Genomic DNA, 12,563 nt, shown 5'->3' with positions numbered 1-12,563 from the left:
TTAGCAGAAATCCAAGTTAATTATATTATATATTATTATTATTAGTAGTAGATTATCAGGTAGTACTGTGTGACATATAGAATCAATCATAACTATGTCATCTAAAATATCATAATTTTCTACAGGCTTAGATTTAAGTTAAATGTGTCATTAAATCAACTTGTGTTTGTAAAAGTGTGATGGCTTGTCTCAGATGTCTGATTTCAGAATCAAATCCCAAAACAATCACTTGGTGAAGCAGAATTAAACAATGAAATATCCAGAAGTGCAAACCAAAATCTCTTTCTACACACTGAACACATGGAAGCTCTATATACAGTTACATCTCTTCGTTGGAAACACATGATGCTGAGTACGCCAGTGTTCCTGCAGTTATACTGGCATGAATGTCTGCTCTGTCCTGGTCCTGACAACATTCTTCCTCACTGGGATTAGGACTGGGATCATAACACTCAAATGAGTCATTTTGCCTAAAGTCTGTCTTGTTTTAAGTCAACCCTTCCACCTTTAGAGTCCCAAACAGACATGAATACAGTTTTCCTCCACACAGCTTCACAGCAACGACATTTCTCAAGGGAAATACTCAACCACACATCTCTGCGATGCGGTTACAACACTCGCTAACAACCAACGCTCTGATTTTCTCACAGGAAAACAAGGAGCTCCAGTTCTTTCAAAATCAAATGTTTTGCTGTTATTCCATCAGAGTAACCCTTCCTGCTCCTCCCTCATTCTACAGTGAAACACTTTTTCCAAATCCAATTAGTTTATTTGTTCATATCCACACACGTCACAGGGGAACAAATGATCACATATTATCAAATATGCTACAAACATCATGATACTTTAGTCTCGGCACAAGCATTTGCTAAATCTGATCAACCTGAACACATTTGCTAAATTATACATTAATATGTACTGTGTGTGTGTCATTAACCATAAGTGAATAACATATTTGATTGCTCTTATGCATTGTACCTTGTTTTTTACTCTAGTTGAAATTCTCCTTGAATTATTTATTTACTTTTTGCCTTTTGCTATCTTTACTTGTGCTTTTTTAGGCACCGGAAAAAAGGTCTTACATGATGCTTCATGTTTTACATGAGAACACAATTGTCTTCTAAAGTTAAACCATTACGGAGACATTTCTGTTTTTATGGGCTTATTTACCATCTAGCAAGATTCAAATCAAAACATGATGACAGTTTCTGGTTGTTTTCGTTAATTGTCAATCAAATTTGATAGAAACAGTATCCACACAGTCCTGATGAAGCAGATCAGATTGGTATTTGAGTTTGTGAAGAGTAACTTAACATATACTGTGTATGTTTATATGTATTCACTTTATAACTGTTTCAATATGTACTGCTCCCAATCTATAGAGTTCATTTCAAAAGTACTTAGTTTTGTAAGAGCTCAAATGCAATTGTTATTTTTTTTTTTAAAGATTACGTACATATTCAAACCATAACTCAGTGTTATATTGCTAATTATCTTGTTATATAGTATACCTTTAGGAGGGGTTTTTCCACACTTTAACTTTGAATTCTCATTTATAAGTAAATATTGAATGTTCTGAACAAATATTCCATAACAGCCCAAAACAAATACAGAAATCTCAATTGCGAAAAAACAAGACTTTAGGGATGCAGCTCTGGCTCACAACACAGATTGAACAAGTTCTTGTAAACTCTACTGAGCTGCAGAGATCCAACACACTTTCTAAAACCTGAAAAGACTGTCACACTGTTGCCAAATATATCCTGGAGGAAAAATCACCCCATCCCATCACCCAAGACATGTTGCCTTGATTCTACTTTTGATGTTAAGATGAAAGTTAGCTTTATTTGCAAATAATGTTAATTTTGTTGTCTGGTTGGTTTTGTCCATGTTTGGATTTTGCCCAATGGAACTAAATCTGAATTGACAGTGAATTTGACTTGAACATGAACTGGTTATATATACCAATACAAATATGTGATTTCCTGTGCAACAGTAAGAACAAAATAAATGTTCATTGGTGAAATAAACTGGAAGCTTAACATAAAATGTGTTCAGATATACATAGCTTCATGTTTTAACGAAAACCTAATGACTCAACACCCTGGAATTAACCAATTTAACAAAGCTCTTCAAAAAATCACATTAAAACCTTTTCAATCTAACAAAAAAATCATTTAATTTGACTAGTTTAGAAATGTATTAATGTATGATTTTAATTAATTTGCTAGTTGTTTAAATAGCCGCTATTGAAGGAAAGACAAACATCAATATGATGGCTGATCGCCAACTTTTAAACAATATTAAATGTTCTCTAACCCTCAGTTTCCAGCTTCTTCATCATAACATTTTCTAAACACTTTACAAAGTGTTTGAACACTCCGAAAAATGTTTGAAGAAAGTTCACACTGAGCTCATTCAGCTGCTGCGGTCCACTCCCCAAGAGACCGGGGCCCATAAGAGCAGATCTGTTCCCCCTGAAGCCCGTATTATGGCAGCTCTGACGACACCGAGGCCTTTGTGAACAGAAGCTTTTTCCATCACGTCTCAACACTGCTAACCTTGAGGCAGCAGACAGAAAGTGTGAGACATGAAGGGAGGGGTCGAGGGGCGGGGGTGGGGCACACATCGGACATCCTCACCTGTCCATCTCTTCTTTTAGATTTCCTCTCTGCATGTACATTTCTCATATGGTCAGGTTTGAATACGTTGTCACAATATTGATAATTGCATAGAAAATGTACAGTGCATTAGAAAAGCCTTCCTAATAAAAATAAATCACAATCATTTTACTGTAATACTCTTGAGGGTAAACGCTTTATTGATTTTATTGATTTCTTGCAGTCTATTCATCAATGTTATCTCTTTTATAAAATAATCAACTACTACTAATCAATAATGGTACTTTTTACTGCCAAACATGTACTGTATCATATTTAGGATATCATTTGTTTCCCAAAAGCATCAAGATATTATGATTTTAGATTTGTTATGTTTTAATGGTTTAATTTTCTTCCGACTTATACCTAAATATGAAACCAGAATATTAAGTCTGCTTTAAAGTCACACACAAATAGAGTCCCTTCATTTCTAAGAGATGCTTTTAGATGAAAAAAACCATGATAAACACAAAGATGGAATTCGAATCCACAGGTAAACTAAAATGTAAACCATCTTTGTAGTATAAGATACATTTTTTACTGTATAATGTATACTTACTTCCTACCAAAAGGATGTTAATCCCAAATTAGGATATATAAAGAATACAAAAAATTACATGTAGGCCTATTTAAAAACTGTTTTCAGGAAAAATTCTATCATATGAAATTAGCCTTGTGCTCTTCATAACTCCAACTTTACTATCACACATCACTACACATAAGCAACAATAAAACAAAGTACATCCATCACCCACCTTTTGTAGAAATACCTTCCCTCTTGTCAAAGTCAAACTCTTCTTCTGTGGTGTATTTTTGGATCAGCTGAGCTCCAGGTAGTGAGTTTTAAGGTCCAGTGAGCAGCAAAGAGTGCAGGATGCTCGGCTGTGTGCAGAAGAAAGAGATGGGGAGCAGGTCTCCTGGTCACACCCCCTGAAACACCACTGTAAGGCTGCACAGTGGAGCATGTGGGGCTCTGAGTACTGCCTTCAATAAAGAAGCAGGCATAGGGGGAGTAGTGAGTTTGTGTAACTTAAATACTGACACAAAAACACCAATGTTTAAGATTTCCAACACATCCTATGAAACATTGTACTTTTCCACTCAGTAGATAATACTATAAATTAGACTGTAAACCCAGAGTCCACATCTTTTCTAAATAAGTGCAGAATCTCATTCAATTCTTTCACATTTGTACAGACTTTCATGCAGGAATGAAATAACGTTATGACTGCGAAGGACTGCAAAAAAAACCACACAGTTTCTATCTTATACTGTAAAACTGCATACTGTGTAGCATTTCATAGGTAATATATTTAAAATCCTTTGTGCAAATGTGTATCTTTGTCAAATTACGACAGGAGTGATGACAAGGAATGATGGCAACATGTAAATGATGTTGGTCAAAAGGCTTTCAGTCTGTATCATCTTTTTAAGGGGCCCTATTATACTCATTTCCAGATTCATATTTGTATTTAGTGTCTCTACTGGGACATGTCTCCATGCTTTAATGTTCAAAAGGGTCTTTATTGTTCTCATACTGCCTGTGCTGCAGCACCTCTTTTCACCCTCTGTCTGAAACCAGAGCCCAGTCTGCTCTGATTGGTTAGCTGTCTGGCTCTGTAGTGATTTTTCCACCGCTTACAGATGTCACGTGCAATGTGTGGGAGTGCTAGCCAATAGGAATGTGAGTTTCACATAGTGATGCCATTGTGTTACAAAGGTATACAAAGGAATCCAATCGATATTTAAATTCACCTAATTTGTGGATACATGGTTTTCACTGGACAAAAAGGGGATGAATATTGTCACTAAATAAATAAATAACATAAGCTTTCAGACAAATGTAGTGTTAGAATTTCCCTTCAATTGAGTAATAGCATGAAAGGGTAATGTTTAGGTACAGTAAAGTACGTACGTTTACTGTGTAAATGTACTGAGTTACATTCCACCACTACCGTCCTATAATGAAGATCTTTGAACCAACCGCCTCAGATTTCTCTTGCTTTTCTGCTCTGTTGTCCTGCCGTCACCTTTGGGCTCTTTACTGGGCCCCTTAAACATTTGAGAGTATCACGCCTCGCCCTGTTACCTTCTCTCTGCCGCTCACTTTCACTCCTGAAAAGAGACCGAAAACAAAGCTGCTCTTTCACTCAGGTACCACGGAATGCCCAGTGTGCAGGAAACAGTGACATGTGCAATCCTGGAGTATTCACTCACCTACAAATGTTGTTTCTACTGATACAAATGAACCCCACTTAACTTATAATGGGAGTTTGAGTGGGATATAATGACAGTAAGGCTTCTCTTTCAACAGCAGCACCTCTGCTGTATGAATACAACTAAGTACATTTACTATAAAAGTTCATGGTATTTTTATATTATTTGAGTATTTCCATTGAATGCTACTTTATAACATATGCCACCTCACTTCAGATGTATGAAGTGTATGTTTAACCATAACCCCACTACATTTGTTTGACAGATTTAGCTTTTCAAACTATTATATTTTATCCGATTCCTGACAAGTGATAACCACATGTCTCCAGATTTGAATAGACAAAAAGCAGTACATAAAGGTAAATTAGAACAAACTTAAACATCTACAGCCTTAAAATGTAACATTAATGCAGCAGTAATATTAAACTAAAAACATTACATAATAGTAAAACACAGTGACCATATAAATGCATAATTAATCATTTAATATTGCTGATAGTAACCAGCAACCATCACCATGTACAGTAACACAGCTGCTTAAGTTAACTTAACATGAACTTGTATTAAATTATTCTAAGTAAGCGATAAATGAATATTTAGATTGTAATAGATCTGCTATCAAGTAAGAGGTTTTTGTTGAGACAGCCGGTAGTTAACAGCATTACGAGTATAGAGATGTATGGCCCCCGATAGAGAGGATGGAAAGAAAATAAGGGCTCTGCATTCAGGCCTTCTAAGATATTTTGGAGCTTCCTATAACTAGTTTATCAGATGTTGAAAATTGCAAAAGCAAGACTGGAGAAGACTGACTAAGGATGTAGCATTACCTCTCTCAGTAGGAAGGAAGTGGAACCCAAAGGAAGCAGTTTCACTGGATCAGACAAAGACATATTGTAGGGCAGGGGTGTCAAACTCAATTTCATCGCGGGCCACATCAGCATTATGGTTGCACTCAAAGGGCCGGTTGTAACTTTAAGACTATATAAAAAGACATATATAAATATTGAATATATATGAAATAACGTATTATATTACATTATTGCCTCTGCATTGGATTATTATCGGATAGGGTAATAACGTCATAATTAACTACGTCTGAAAGCAGAAGTCTAGCGCAAATAATTGCAAGTCTCTTCAGTGAGAATGTCACAATATGATTTTAGAAGAAAAGCCACATTATGAAAAAAAGAAGAAGTGACATTTTGAAAAAAAAATCTATAAGAAAAAGGCTAATTCTAAGAAAAAAGGCATATTTTAACAAAAAAAGTCAAATTCTGAGAAAAAGTCAAATTTGAGATGCATTGTGGGACATGTCGTTTATGGGCAACGTGCTTCTGTAAAGTAGCATGTTACAGTATAATAAACATATTATATTCTTTGTAAGCTCTTGTGGGGCCACATAAAATGAAGTCGCGGGCCGGATTTGGCCCCGGGGCCTTGAGTTTGACACCCCTGTTGTAGGGTTTGGACTAAGCATGTCACAGCCGTGGAGCAACAGCAGTAGGCAGGAGGAAACTGTTTGTGGAGAAGAATCAGAGGCAAAAGAGGCGAAATGTTCAAGAGCAGTATCTCAGGCAAAGCAGAGTAAATGGATGAGATGGAAAAGTGTAGAGAAGAAAGAGACAGGAAGCTATAAGATCAATGCCAGGAGCTTTCTATTATTTTACCAGACTCTAAATGGATAGGCAAGGAGTGGACCCAACAAATCTTTTAATTGTAGGTGAATAGGAGTTATTTGCAGTTTAAAGGTAAATTAGGTCAGGGCTAGAGAATGGTGTTGCCTGTCACTGTGCCCAGTCATTGTGAGCAGTACAGTCTGAAATCCTCTAAAGGGCACAGGAATGGGGAGAATGCTACAATAGAGAGGTTCATGCTGGATTTCAATCTGAATAGAGTTCAGTAACTGAATCAGAGGATGGAGACTCTGACCACTATGGTGACTTTGAGTCAGCAGTGGTCCCACACATTCTATGCAGTGCTTACATTTTTCCACTTTAGGTATATTTGTCTGGAGTTTTTGAGTCAAGGCGTGGCCACAAAGTGCGCTATTTATACTGGACTCTGTGTCGGAGTAATTACTAAATCATTAAACTAACTGAACATTTGCTCACTCAGGCTCCACCTTAGCAACCTGTCAACAAGGTTTTACAACGACGTCAGAATAACGGTGAAATGTAAGTCTTTGATGTGTAGTCTTTATGTTGTAATCAGTAATAACAGTTGGAACTGAAGAGGCCAACAGTGACACTTTAAGTTAAATCCTTAGAGATCGGCAGACATTTATTTTTTCAGACATAGCTTCTTTCACAGCAAGGCCACTTCTTCTGTAAAAGAAAAGTATTTAAAGATAAAGATGGTTGTTTGCCTTTATTCTTGAGTTAAAAGTCTTCGTTGCTGCCTTTTTCTTAACTGTCATCGTTTTACTGCGTTTTCAGGATTAAACACCATCTTAAGAATGCATTGATTTTCTTTTTAAATTATAATAGCTTTAAGTTCTTATGCTAAGCTAAGCTATCCATGTACTGAATCCAGCTCTATATTTAATATACAATGTGACTGGTACACATTTTCCTTCATCTGTTCAATTATATTTAACAAATATGAAATAGACTTGCACTCATTTAAAGACAAAAAAAAGCAATTCAACATTTTGTCAGTTTAAATCATAGTCTGTAAACAAGACGTGAACGTAGTCACTCACAAGGTAGCCTCGCCTTAAATCATACACAGTTTTATCGTCAGTTTTATTCTAAATGAAGACTAGAATTTACATATTAAACATTATGCTGTATTACAGTAGACTTACATCTGTGGTGTGAGACCAAACACTCAAGAGAAAAATGTTTACTAAAGCCAGTTAAGCCCCATGCACCCGGTACCGGGGGCATGGGGCTTAACTATTAAGATTTAACAAACTATGAATGTGTCATACCCACTTAACGGGAAGAAACTCAGCTATCAGACAATATTAACCATTTTTAGCTAAACGAAACACAAGGGTCATACCAAGCCTCTGAATTAGCCCTGAGCGGGACACAATGCTAACACACTTAGCACAGAACTCACTGTAGAGATACCTTATTACTTATCTGATCTGCACAAACAAGATATCAGCTAGCAAGCTGAGATTCCACAGATTCTAGGGATATAAGTATCATCACAAACTCGCGGCAGGGGAAGCAAACCCAGACAACACACAACGTAGCTTTACGGGAGCAACACGGAAAATAAGTCTTACCGTTGCTGTTTTCTGATTAAAAGTTGTGTTCAATGGCATTAAAACGATAAAAATGCTGTTTAAGGTTAATCTAATGTGTCTGTGTCACTTTGAAAATATTACTGATAATCCATCTTCATATTTATGTCAATAACGGAGATTTCATATTAGCTGCTACAAGAGTGTATGACAGCTTCCGGTTTTGGGCATTCTGGCTACGCATCACTCATTCATCAATGGGTAATGTTTTGATGGATTTGAGGAACTTCCCCTCGTTCTCATTCATAACACTCCGTTCGATCTCTCACTATGGGATGCGCCTCAACGCGTATGCAAACAGAAGCATCAATCTCATTACGCCAATCCTGATTGGCTGGTGATCTTGACGTCAACGTCAGGGAATCTACCCACCCTTTAAGTAGCTTGCTCTACGACGCAGCGTCATTCAAACACCTCTTCTCGCTTCAGAGCACATCTCGAATTATCAGTAACCGGGCTAGCTTAACGGTCCACAGACTGAACCCAAAGCTAACATTCGGTCGACGGGCGCTTGCCGGTTACTTTTTTTGCTTTGCAAAAAGACTGAACAATATTAACACACCAGTTAATATTGTAATCTGCCTCGCCGTTTCTTTCTGTCGAAATAACGGTAAGGTTTGATTTTTTTCTTCAAGCTAGTAACATACCTGTTGCTAGTTTGTTCTTCCCTCCACACCGACACCACGGTAAAGAGGATGTTCTCTTTTCTCTCTCACACCAGAGGAGACAGAGATAAAAAAAAAAGGTATTAACACACCAGTTAATATTCTTTAAAGAATAAAATCTACACCGTCGCCTTTTTTCCTTTCGGACTAACGGCAAGGTTGGATTTTTTTCTCAGTAACGTACCTGTTACTAGCGCGTCCACTCCACGCCGACACCCCGGCGATCGAAGATGGACCCTTCTCTCCCTCACACCAGAGGAGTCAGGGACTCGGAGGCTCGGCTATGCGGCTGCGGGTTTAACATTTCAGGCACAGACTCACACCGAGTCTGGTCGTCCTGCCTCGGGCTGGAACACGCCCGGGAGGCTATCGATAACCCCGGCTCTTGCGGGCATTGTACCCGCTTCACCATTAAGAGCCTCCGCCGACGGTTAGCACGCCAAGCTAGCTTGTCGGGACGGGACCCGGGCAATCAAGACATGGTGGCGTCCGCCGCAGAGATTGAACCTGCTGTGTCAGACTGGGGCTCAACAACAGCGACAGCCGCTGAACCGGAGCCCCACGCCGTGTCAGGCTGGGACCCGGTGGCGGCAAGAGCCGCGAGAGCGGAGCCCCGCGCTGTGTCAAGCTGGGGCTCCCAACTGGACCTCACCATGGTTCCACCCGCGGAGGATGTCCTGGGGTTGGACTATATGGAAGACGAAGAGGATACCTCTGAGTTCCTCCTGTCTGACTCGGATGAGGATGACATCTTCGTTTCATCGGCTCAGGCTGCAAAGCCGGGAGCGATGTCCGCTCCCCCGGGCGAGAGCACACCAGCTTCGCCCGTCCTAAGTATGGACTTGCAGGCCGTGTGTCAACGCGCTGCGTCCAGGCTAGACATTCCATGGCCTGAAGTGGCCAAGGAGACCTCCAGATCTCGCTACGAGGGGAAGAACTTGCCCCAAGCAGCGAGGACGGAGAGGCAGCTCCTTCCAGTCTTTCCGGAGATGCTGGACGAGGTGTCGGTCTCGTGGAGAGACCGCCCCTTTAGCAACAAGGCCCCAATCCAGGGTGCCTCCTCCCTGGACTGTGACGGTATGGAGAGGCTCGGCCTGCTCCGCATGCCGCCCATGGAACCGCTGGTGGCAGCCCACCTCCAACCGAGGCTGGCTTCGACACCGAGCAGGAACCCCATGCTACCGGCAAAGGCATGTAGAGCAAATCTGAGCCTGCCGTGTGGGACGAGATCGCAGCGATTACGGACATTTGCCTCCGTGTGCAGCGCTGTGCAGTCCAAGCCACGGGCAAAGCACTGGGAATGATGGTGGTACAGGAGAGAGCCAGATGGCTCAACCTGACTAACCTTCCAGACCGGGAAAAAGAGGATGTTCTGGACATGCCTATTGTTCCCGAGGGCATATTTGGCTCCGCTCTAGCTTCAATGCAGCTGAGATGCGAGTCAAAAAGGAAGGGAGACGAGGTTCTCCAGCTCTGTCTCCCCCGAAGGGTCCAGCCGCCACCTCCAATGGTCCCGCGGCAGGCCTTCACCCAAGCTGTCTCACGTCCTGCCCGGTTCAAGATACCGAAGCACCAGAGACCGCAGCCCGTCCCGGGTCCCAGCCCAGGCACGAGGCGAGGGGGAGCTGGCCAAGAAAATCTCCGGTTCCGGCAGCTGCCGCTCAGGCGCAGCCGACCCAGGTTTTCAGCCACCAGGCGAGGAAGAAGAAGCGAGCGGCCTGACAGCCTCCTCTCCTCGATGAAGGAGCTGGAAGTTCCCTGTTCCCCAGCTCCAGAGCACGTTCCAGTGTTGGATGCTCATGTCTTTTCGGGGTGCCCCATCTTCCCGCCGCCTCGAGTGATGCCAGAACGTCATCCTCAAGTTCGCGCCATCAGGGAAATGGACTTAACAATCGAAGACAGCAAGTTCCGCTGCCTGTTTAAGTCACACAAACACATGTCATCATTGTTGTTTCAGAATAAGTCATTTTCCACTGTCGTTTCCAGGCTTGAAGCCAAGGGCGCAGTCAATAAAAATGAAAAGAAAAACAATAAACAGTGTGTCGTCTGCCCCTCTTTTGAGAGCAGCTACAATAGACAGGATTGTGAAGGCACCACCGCCACGCGCATGCGCAGTGTCGGCCGGGGTTGACAACCTGGGGTACCACCGTGTTCAGACACTAGAGGGCCCCATAACACAACAAATAGAGACACTGAGGGCAGACGACAGAGCTGTGACATATCCGCTCGCTTTGAGAAGCGACAAGTGGAGGATGCTCACAGATTCTGCTTAGGTTTTCAAGACAGTAACACGGGGCTACAGGCTCCAATTCGCTGTCACCCCCCTCACTTCTCGGGCATTCTGTTTTCAGAGGCCCGGGGAGAGTCGGCCCATATTCTAGAGCAAGATATTTTCTCGCTACTAGAAAAGAAGGCTATATCGATAATACCCGCCGAACAGAGTCAGAGCGGCTTTTATTCCAAGTATTTCCTCGTTCCCAAACGGGGAGGGAACGGAATTCGGCCTATACTAGATTTGAGAGCTCTGAACACATATCTCAAAAGATACAAATTCAGAATGCTCACTCACACATCTCTGTTGCGTCACGTGCGCCACAACGACTGCTTCACATCAGTCGACCTGAAAGAAGCGTATTTCCACATCCCAGTATATTACCCACACAGGAAATATCTGAGGTTCACCTTTCAGGGTGTCTGTTACGAGTACAGAGTACTTCCCTACGGTCTGTCTCTCAGCCCGCGAGTGTTTGTACGGTGTACGGAAGCCGCGATAGCCCCGTTAAGACAACAGGGTATTCGCCTGGCAACTTATCTGGACGATTGGCTACTTTTCGCACAGTCGGAGCAAGAGGCTATTACGCAGACGAATGTCCTCGTAAAACACCTGCTCGACCTGGGTTTTGTAATAAACACAGAAAAGAGCATGTTGTCTCCAGCCCAGACTGCACTCTTCCTGGGCCTACGCCTGAATTCGGTGCCCTTTACAGCCCGCTTGTCAGCAGAGAGAGTGAAAGCCTTCAGGGCTTGCCTCGCTCATTTCCAGCCACGCAAATATGTTCTCTTCAGGTCATGTCTGCGGTTGCTGGGGCTCATGGCGTCAGCCGTCCTGGTGGTACGACTAGGACGCTTACACATGAGGGAATTTCACCGCTGGGTAGCTGCCCTCAGATTGGACCCTGCGCGTCATGGCGCGCGGAGAGTGATGGTCACTATGAAATGCGTAATGGCACTGCGCCACTGGCTGCACCCGACTTTTCTAGTACGGGGCGTGCCTATGGGTGCTGTCCTATCGCGGAAGGTGGTCACCACAGACGCATGTCTGACGGGCTGGGGGGGTATATACGAAGGTCGACCTGTGTAGGGGTCTCTGGAGCAGAGACCTCCAACGGTCACACATAAATTATCTGGAGCTTTTAACGGTGTTCCTCACCCTGAAACGCTTTCTGCCTTTTCTCAGAGGAAATCATGTCCTCGTGAGGACAGACAACACGACCACAATATCGTATATAAACCGCCAAGGGGGTTTACGTTCTCTCCAGTTACACATGCTGGCGCGCAAACTGATCTTATGGAGCTGCGGACGTCTCCTCTCTCTGAGAGCGACGCACGTACCAGGAGTGATGAACCTCAGGGCAGAGCTACTGTCCAGAGGTGCACCACTATATGCAGACTGGACTCTACATCCAATGATTGTGAGTCAGCTGTGGGTGCGTTACGGCCGAGCTGCGGTAGATCTGTTCTCATCAAAAGAAAATGCTCAATGTC

Source organism: Pseudochaenichthys georgianus, chromosome 3 (assembly GCF_902827115.2).
Source record: "Pseudochaenichthys georgianus chromosome 3, fPseGeo1.2, whole genome shotgun sequence".
NCBI lineage: Eukaryota > Metazoa > Chordata > Actinopteri > Perciformes > Channichthyidae > Pseudochaenichthys > Pseudochaenichthys georgianus.
The sequence above is the reverse complement of the archived record's forward strand: the minus strand, read 5'-3'. Positions refer to the sequence as shown.